The sequence below is a fragment of the Aptenodytes patagonicus genome, chromosome 1, assembly GCF_965638725.1.
Source record: "Aptenodytes patagonicus chromosome 1, bAptPat1.pri.cur, whole genome shotgun sequence".
Lineage (NCBI taxonomy): Eukaryota > Metazoa > Chordata > Aves > Sphenisciformes > Spheniscidae > Aptenodytes > Aptenodytes patagonicus.
The window spans coordinates 105958261-105968014 of NC_134949.1; positions in this window are offsets into that span (position 1 = coordinate 105958261).

Below are 9754 nucleotides of genomic sequence, written 5' to 3' on the forward strand. Positions count from 1 at the left end.
GCTGCGTGAAAGGAGAGGAAGAGTCGGCAGTGGAAGACGGCAAAGGCGAGAATATGGCGGCAACTGCGTGAAACTAGAGGAAGATTTGGCGATGGAAGGCGGCAAAGGCGAGAATATGGCGGCACGTACCTGAAAGGAGAGGAAGAGTCGGCACTGCAAGGCGGCAAAGGCGAGAATATGGCGGCACGTACCTGAAAGGAGAGGAAGATTTGGCGCTGGAAGGCGGCAAAGGCAAGAATATGGCGGCAACTGCGTGAAACGAGAGGAAGAGTCGGCGCTGGAAGGCGGCAAAGGCGAGAATATGGCGGCAGCTGCGTGAAAGGAGAGGAAGAGTCGGCGGTGGAAGGCGGTAAAGGCGAGAATATGGCAGCACGTACCTGAAAGGAGAGGAAGAGTCGGCGCTGGAAGGCGGCAAAGGCGAGAATATGGCGGCACGTACCTGAAAGGAGAGGAAGAGTCGGCGCTGGAAGGCGGCAAAGGCGAGAATATGGCGGCAACTGCGTGAAAGGAGAGGAAGATTTAGCGGTGGAAGGCGGCAAAGGCGAGAATATGGCGGCAGCTGCGTGAAAGGAGAGGAAGAGTCGGCGCTGGAAGGCGGCAAAGGCGAGAATATGGCAGCCCGTGCGTGAAAGGAGAGGAAGAGTTGGCGCTGGAAGGCGGCAAAGGTGAGAATATGGCGGCACGTACCTGAAAGGAGAGGAAGAGTCGGCGCTGGAAGGCGGCAAAGGCGAGAATATGGCAGCCCGTGCGTGAAAGGAGAGGAAGAGTCGGCGCTGGAAGGCGGCAAAGGCGAGAATATGGCGGCAGCTGCGTGAAAGGAGAGGAAGAGTCGGCAGTGGAAGACGGCAAGGCGAGAATATGGCCGCAACTGCGTAAAAGTACAGGAAGATTTGGCGATGGAAGGCGGCAAAGGCGAGAATATGGCGGCACGTACCTGAAAGGAGAGGAAGACTCGGCGCTGGAAGGCGGCAAAGGCGAGAATATGGCGGCACGTACCTGAAAGGAGAGGAAGATTTGGCGCTGGAAGGCGGCAAAGGCGAGAATATGGCGGCAACTGCGTGAAAGGAGAGGAAGAGTCGGCGCTGGAAGGCGGCAAAGGCGAGAATATGGCGGCAGCTGCGTGAAAGGAGAGGAAGAGTCGGCGGTGGAAGGCGGTAAAGGCGAGAATATGGCGGCCAGTACCTGAAAGGAGAGGAAGATTTGGCGCTGGAAGGCGGCAAAGGCGAGAATATGGCGGCACGTACCTGAAAGGAGAGGAAGAGTCGGCGCTGGAAGGCGGCAAAGGCGAGAATATGGCGGCAGCTGCGTGAAAGGAGAGGAAGAGTCGGCGGTGGAAGGCGGGAAATGCGAGAATATGGCGGCAGCTGCGTGAAAGGAGAGGAAGAGTCGGCGCTGGAAGGCGGCAAAGGCGAGAATATGGCGGCAACTTCATGAAAGGAGAGGAAGATTCGGCAGTGGAAGGCGGCAAAGGCGAGAATATGGCGGCAGCTGCGTGAAAGGAGAGGAAGAGTCGGCAGTGGAAGGCGGCAAAGGCGAGAATATGGCGGCACGTACCTGAAAGGAGAGGAAGAGTCGGCACTGCAAGGCGGCAAAGGCGAGAATATGGCGGCACGTACCTGAAAGGAGAGGAAGATTTGGCGCTGGAAGGCGGCAAAGGCGAGAATATGGCCGCACGTACCTGAAAGTAGAGGAAGATTTGGCGCTGGAAGGCGGCAAAGGCGAGAATATGGCGGCAACTGCGTGAAAGGAGAGGAAGAGTCGGCAGTGGAAGGCGGCAAAGGCGAGAATATGGCAGCACGTACCTGAAAGGAGAGGAAGATTTGGCGCTGGAAGGCGGCAAAGGCAAGAATATGGCGGCAACTGCGTGAAAGGAGAGGAAGAGTCGGCGGTTGAAGGCGGGAAAGGCGAGAATATGGCAGCACGCACCTGAAAGAACAGGAAGAGTCGGCGCTGGAAGGCGGCAAAGGCGAGAATATGGCGGCACGTACCTGAAAGGAGAGGAAGATTTGGCGCTGGAAGGCGGCAAAGGCGAGAATATGGCAGCACGTGCGTGACAGGAGAGGAAGAGTCGGCGCTGGAAGGCGGCAAAGGCGAGAATATGGCGGTAGGTGCGTGAAAGGAGAGGAAGAGTCGGCGCTGGAACGCGGCAAAGGCGAGAATATGGCGACAGCTGCGTAAAAGGAGAGGAAGAGTCGGCGCTGGAAGGCGGGAAATGCAGAATATGGCGGCAACTGCGTGAAAGGAGAGGAAGAGTCGGCGCTGGAAGACGGCAAAGGCGAGAATATGGCGGCACGTACCTGAAAGGAGAGGAAGATTTGGCGCTGGAAGGCGGCAAAGGCGAGAATATGGCAGCACGTACCTGAAAGGAGAGGAAGAGTCGGCGCTGGAAGGCGGCAAAGGCGAGAATATGGCGGCAGCTGCGTGAAAGGAGAGGAAGAGTCGGCAGTGGAAGACGGCAAAGGCGAGAATATGGCGGCAACTGCGTGAAACTAGAGGAAGATTTGGCGATGGAAGGCGGCAAAGGCGAGAATATGGCGGCACGTACCTGAAAGGAGAGGAAGAGTCGGCACTGCAAGGCGGCAAAGGCGAGAATATGGCGGCACGTACCTGAAAGGAGAGGAAGATTTGGCGCTGGAAGGCGGCAAAGGCAAGAATATGGCGGCAACTGCGTGAAACGAGAGGAAGAGTCGGCGCTGGAAGGCGGCAAAGGCGAGAATATGGCGGCAGCTGCGTGAAAGGAGAGGAAGAGTCGGCGGTGGAAGGCGGTAAAGGCGAGAATATGGCAGCACGTACCTGAAAGGAGAGGAAGAGTCGGCGCTGGAAGGCGGCAAAGGCGAGAATATGGCGGCACGTACCTGAAAGGAGAGGAAGAGTCGGCGCTGGAAGGCGGCAAAGGCGAGAATATGGCGGCAACTGCGTGAAAGGAGAGGAAGATTTAGCGGTGGAAGGCGGCAAAGGCGAGAATATGGCGGCAGCTGCGTGAAAGGAGAGGAAGAGTCGGCGCTGGAAGGCGGCAAAGGCGAGAATATGGCAGCCCGTGCGTGAAAGGAGAGGAAGAGTTGGCGCTGGAAGGCGGCAAAGGTGAGAATATGGCGGCACGTACCTGAAAGGAGAGGAAGAGTCGGCGCTGGAAGGCGGCAAAGGCGAGAATATGGCAGCCCGTGCGTGAAAGGAGAGGAAGAGTCGGCGCTGGAAGGCGGCAAAGGCGAGAATATGGCGGCAGCTGCGTGAAAGGAGAGGAAGAGTCGGCAGTGGAAGACGGCAAGGCGAGAATATGGCCGCAACTGCGTAAAAGTACAGGAAGATTTGGCGATGGAAGGCGGCAAAGGCGAGAATATGGCGGCACGTACCTGAAAGGAGAGGAAGACTCGGCGCTGGAAGGCGGCAAAGGCGAGAATATGGCGGCACGTACCTGAAAGGAGAGGAAGATTTGGCGCTGGAAGGCGGCAAAGGCGAGAATATGGCGGCAACTGCGTGAAAGGAGAGGAAGAGTCGGCGCTGGAAGGCGGCAAAGGCGAGAATATGGCGGCAGCTGCGTGAAAGGAGAGGAAGAGTCGGCGGTGGAAGGCGGTAAAGGCGAGAATATGGCGGCCAGTACCTGAAAGGAGAGGAAGATTTGGCGCTGGAAGGCGGCAAAGGCGAGAATATGGCGGCACGTACCTGAAAGGAGAGGAAGAGTCGGCGCTGGAAGGCGGCAAAGGCGAGAATATGGCGGCAGCTCCGTGAAAGGAGAGGAAGAGTCGGCGCTGGAAGGCGGCAAAGGCGAGAATATGGCAGCCCGTGCGTGAAAGGAGAGGAAGAGTCGGCGCTGGAAAGCGGCAAAGGCGAGAATATGGCGGCAACTGCGTGAAAGGAGAGGAAGAGTCGGCGGTGGAAGGCGGCAAAGGTGAGAATATGGCGGCCAGTACCTAAAAGTAGAGGAAGATTTGGCGCTGGAAGGCGGCAAAGGCGAGAATATGGCGGCAGCTGCGTGAAACGAGAGGAAGAGTCGGCGGTGGAAGGCGGCAAAGGCGAGAATATGGCGGCAACTGCGTGAAAGTAGAGGAAGATTTGGCGCTGGAAGGCGGCAAAGGCGAGAATATGGCAGCCCGTCCATGAAAGGAGAGGAAGATTTGGCGCTGGAAGGCGGCAAATGCGAGAATATGGCGGCAGGTGCGTGAACGGAGAGGAAGACTCGGCGGTGGAAGGCAGCAAAGGCAAGAATATAGCGGCAGCTGCGTGAAAGGAGAGGAAGAGTCGGCGGTGGAAGGCGGTAAATGCGAGAATATGGCGGCACGTACCTGAAAGGAGAGGAAGAGTCGGCGCTGGAAGGCGGCAAAGGCGAGAATATGGCGGCACGTACCTCAAAGGAGAGGAGGATTTGGCGCTGGAAGGCGGCAAAGGCGAGAATATCGCGGCAAGTACCTGAAAGTAGAGGAAGAGTCGGCGCTGGAAGACGGCAAAGGCGAGAATATGGCGGCAGCTGCGTGAAAGGAGAGGAAGAGTCGGCGCTGGAAGGCGGCAAAGGCGAGAATATGGCGGCACGTACCTGAAAGGAGAGGAAGAGCCGGCGGTGGAAGGCGGCAAACGCGAGAATATGGAGGCAGCTGCATCAAAAGGAGAGGAAGAGTCGGCGCTGGAAGGCGGCAAAGGCGAGAATATGGCGGCAGCTGCGTGAAAGGATAGGAAGAGTCGGCGCTGGAAGGCGGCAAAGGCGAGAATATGGCGGCAACTGCGTGAAAGGAGAGGAAGAGTCGGCGTTGGAAGGCGGCAAACGCGAGAATATCGCGGCAAGTACCTGAAAGTAGAGGAAGATTTGGCGCGGGAAGGCGGCAAAGGCGAGAATATGGAGGCAGCTGCGTGAAAGGAGAGGAAGAGTCAGCGCTGGAAGGCGGCAAAGGCGAGAATATGGTAGCACGCACCTGAAAGAACAGGAAGAGTCGGCGCTGGAAGGCGACAAAGGCGAGAATATGGCGGCACGTACCTGAAAGGAGAGGAAGAGTCGGCGCTGGAAGGCGGCAAAGGCGAGAATATGGCGGCAGCTGCGTGAAAGGAGAGGAAGAGTCGGCGTTGGAAGGCGGCAAAGGCGACAATATCGCGGCAAGTACCTGAAAGTAGAGGAAGAGTCGGCGCTGGAAGGCGGCAAAGGCGAGAATATGGCAGCCCGTGCGTGAAAGGAGAGGAAGAGTCGGCGCTGGAAGGCGGCAAAGGCGAGAATATGGCGGCACGCACCTGAAAGGAGAGGAAGAGTCGGCGGTGGAAGGCGGCAAACGCGAGAATATGGCTGCACCTGCGTGAAAGGAGAGGAAGAGTCGGCGCTGGAAGGCGGCAAAGGCGAGAATATGGCGGCACGTACCTGAAAGGAGAGGAAGATTTGGCGCTGGAAGGCGGGAAATGCGAGAATATGGCGGCAGCTGCGTGAAAGGAGAGGAAGAGTCGGCAGTGGAAGACGGCAAAGGCGAGAATATGGCGGCACGTACCTGAAAGGAGAGGAAGAGTCGGCGCTGGAAAGCGGCAAAGGCGAGAATATGGCGGCACGTACCTGAAAGTAGAGGAAGATTTGGCGCTGGAAGGCGGCAAATGCGAGAATATGGCGGCACCTGCGTGAAAGAATAGGAAGAGTCGGCGGTGGAAGGTGGCAAAGGCGAGAATATGGCGGCACGTACCTGAAAGGAGAGGAATAATCGGCGCTGGAAGGCGGCAAAGGCGAGAATATGGCAGCCCGTGCGTGAAAGGAGAGGAAGAGTCGGCGCTGGAAGGCGGCAAAGGTGAGAATATGGCGGCACGTACCTGAAAGGAGAGGAAGAGTCGGCGCTGGAAGGCGGCAAAGGCGAGAATATGGCAGCCCGTGCGTGAAAGGAGAGGAAGAGTCGGCGCTGGAAGGCGGCAAAGGCGAGAATATGGCGGCAGGTGCGTGAAAGGAGAGGAAGAGTCGGCGCTGGAAGGCGGCAAAGGCGAGAATATGGCGGCAGCTGCGTGAAAGGAGAGGAAGAGTCGGCGGTGGAAGGCGGCAAAGGCGATAATATGGCAGCATTTGCGTGACAGGAGAGGAAGAGTCGGCGCTGGAAGGCGGCAAAGGCGAGAATATGGCTGCACCTGCGTGAAAGGAGAGGAAGAGTCGGCGCTGGAAGGCGGCAAAGGCGAGAATATGGCGGCACGTACCTGAAAGGAGAGGAAGATTTGGCGCTGGAAGGCGGGAAATGCGAGAATATGGCGGCAGCTGCGTGAAAGGAGAGGAAGAGTCGGCAGTGGAAGACGGCAAAGGCGAGAATATGGCAGCACGTACCTGAAAGGAGAGGAAGAGTCGGCACTGCAAGGCGGCAAAGGCGAGAATATGGCGGCACGTACCTGAAAGGAGAGGAAGATTTGGCGCTGGAAGGCGGCAAATGCGAGAATATGGCGGCACCTGCGTGAAAGAATAGGAAGAGTCGGCGGTGGAAGGTGGCAAAGGCGAGAATATGGCGGCACGTACCTGAAAGGAGAGGAATAATCGGCGCTGGAAGGCGGCAAAGGCGAGAATATGGCAGCCCGTGCGTGAAAGGAGAGGAAGAGTCGGCGCTGGAAGGCGGCAAAGGTGAGAATATGGCGGCACGTACCTGAAAGGAGAGGAAGAGTCGGCGCTGGAAGGCGGCAAAGGCGAGAATATGGCAGCCCGTGCGTGAAAGGAGAGGAAGAGTCGGCGGTGGAAGGCGGCAAACGCGAGAATATGGAGGCAGCTGCATCAAAAGGAGAGGAAGAGTCGGCGCTGGAAGGCGGCAAAGGCGAGAATATGGCGGCAGCTGCGTGAAAGGATAGGAAGAGTCGGCGCTGGAAGGCGGCAAAGGCGAGAATATGGCGGCAACTGCGTGAAAGGAGAGGAAGAGTCGGCGTTGGAAGGCGGCAAACGCGAGAATATCGCGGCAAGTACCTGAAAGTAGAGGAAGATTTGGCGCGGGAAGGCGGCAAAGGCGAGAATATGGAGGCAGCTGCGTGAAAGGAGAGGAAGAGTCAGCGCTGGAAGGCGGCAAAGGCGAGAATATGGCAGCACGCACCTGAAAGAACAGGAAGAGTCGGCGCTGGAAGGCGACAAAGGCGAGAATATGGCGGCACGTACCTGAAAGGAGAGGAAGAGTCGGCGCTGGAAGGCGGCAAAGGCGAGAATATGGCGGCAGCTGCGTGAAAGGAGAGGAAGAGTCGGCGTTGGAAGGCGGCAAAGGCGACAATATCGCGGCAAGTACCTGAAAGTAGAGGAAGAGTCGGCGCTGGAAGGCGGCAAAGGCGAGAATATGGCAGCCCGTGCGTGAAAGGAGAGGAAGAGTCGGCGCTGGAAGGCGGCAAAGGCGAGAATATGGCGGCACGCACCTGAAAGGAGAGGAAGAGTCGGCGGTGGAAGGCGGCAAACGCGAGAATATGGCGGCACGTACCTGAAAGGAGAGGAAGAGTCGGCGCTGGAAGGCGGCAAAGGCGAGAATATGGCGGCACGTACCTGAAAGTAGAGGAAGATTTGGCGCTGGAAGGCGGCAAATGCGAGAATATGGCGGCACCTGCGTGAAAGAATAGGAAGAGTCGGCGGTGGAAGGTGGCAAAGGCGAGAATATGGCGGCACGTACCTGAAAGGAGAGGAATAATCGGCGCTGGAAGGCGGCAAAGGCGAGAATATGGCAGCCCGTGCGTGAAAGGAGAGGAAGAGTCGGCGCTGGAAGGCGGCAAAGGTGAGAATATGGCGGCACGTACCTGAAAGGAGAGGAAGAGTCGGCGCTGGAAGGCGGCAAAGGCGAGAATATGGCAGCCCGTGCGTGAAAGGAGAGGAAGAGTCGGCGCTGGAAGGCGGCAAAGGCGAGAATATGGCGGCAGGTGCGTGAAAGGAGAGGAAGAGTCGGCGCTGGAAGGCGGCAAAGGCGAGAATATGGCGGCAGCTGCGTGAAAGGAGAGGAAGAGTCGGCGGTGGAAGGCGGCAAAGGCGATAATATGGCAGCATTTGCGTGACAGGAGAGGAAGAGTCGGCGCTGGAAGGCGGCAAAGGCGAGAATATGGCTGCACCTGCGTGAAAGGAGAGGAAGAGTCGGCGCTGGAAGGCGGCAAAGGCGAGAATATGGCGGCACGTACCTGAAAGGAGAGGAAGATTTGGCGCTGGAAGGCGGGAAATGCGAGAATATGGCGGCAGCTGCGTGAAAGGAGAGGAAGAGTCGGCAGTGGAAGACGGCAAAGGCGAGAATATGGCAGCACGTACCTGAAAGGAGAGGAAGATTTGGCGCTGGAAGGCGGCAAAGGCGAGAATATGGCGGCAGCTGCGTGAAAGGAGAGGAAGAGTCGGCGCTGGAAGGCGGCAAAGGCGAGAATATGGCGGCACCTGCGTGAAAGAATAGGAAGAGTCGGCGGTGGAAGGTGGCAAAGGCGAGAATATGGCGGCACGTACCTGAAAGGAGAGGAATAATCGGCGCTGGAAGGCGGCAAAGGCGAGAATATGGCAGCCCGTGCGTGAAAGGAGAGGAAGAGTCGGCGCTGGAAGGCGGCAAAGGTGAGAATATGGCGGCACGTACCTGAAAGGAGAGGAAGAGTCGGCGCTGGAAGGCGGCAAAGGCGAGAATATGGCAGCCCGTGCGTGAAAGGAGAGGAAGAGTCGGCGGTGGAAGGCGGCAAACGCGAGAATATGGAGGCAGCTGCATCAAAAGGAGAGGAAGAGTCGGCGCTGGAAGGCGGCAAAGGCGAGAATATGGCGGCAGCTGCGTGAAAGGATAGGAAGAGTCGGCGCTGGAAGGCGGCAAAGGCGAGAATATGGCGGCAACTGCGTGAAAGGAGAGGAAGAGTCGGCGTTGGAAGGCGGCAAACGCGAGAATATCGCGGCAAGTACCTGAAAGTAGAGGAAGATTTGGCGCGGGAAGGCGGCAAAGGCGAGAATATGGAGGCAGCTGCGTGAAAGGAGAGGAAGAGTCAGCGCTGGAAGGCGGCAAAGGCGAGAATATGGCAGCACGCACCTGAAAGAACAGGAAGAGTCGGCGCTGGAAGGCGACAAAGGCGAGAATATGGCGGCACGTACCTGAAAGGAGAGGAAGAGTCGGCGCTGGAAGGCGGCAAAGGCGAGAATATGGCGGCAGCTGCGTGAAAGGAGAGGAAGAGTCGGCGTTGGAAGGCGGCAAAGGCGACAATATCGCGGCAAGTACCTGAAAGTAGAGGAAGAGTCGGCGCTGGAAGGCGGCAAAGGCGAGAATATGGCAGCCCGTGCGTGAAAGGAGAGGAAGAGTCGGCGCTGGAAGGCGGCAAAGGCGAGAATATGGCGGCACGCACCTGAAAGGAGAGGAAGAGTCGGCGGTGGAAGGCGGCAAACGCGAGAATATGGCGGCACGTACCTGAAAGGAGAGGAAGAGTCGGCGCTGGAAGGCGGCAAAGGCGAGAATATGGCGGCACGTACCTGAAAGTAGAGGAAGATTTGGCGCTGGAAGGCGGCAAATGCGAGAATATGGCGGCACCTGCGTGAAAGAATAGGAAGAGTCGGCGGTGGAAGGTGGCAAAGGCGAGAATATGGCGGCACGTACCTGAAAGGAGAGGAATAATCGGCGCTGGAAGGCGGCAAAGGCGAGAATATGGCAGCCCGTGCGTGAAAGGAGAGGAAGAGTCGGCGCTGGAAGGCGGCAAAGGTGAGAATATGGCGGCACGTACCTGAAAGGAGAGGAAGAGTCGGCGCTGGAAGGCGGCAAAGGCGAGAATATGGCAGCCCGTGCGTGAAAGGAGAGGAAGAGTCGGCGCTGGAAGGCGGCAAAGGCGAGAATATGGCGGCAGGTGCGTGAAAGGAGAGGAA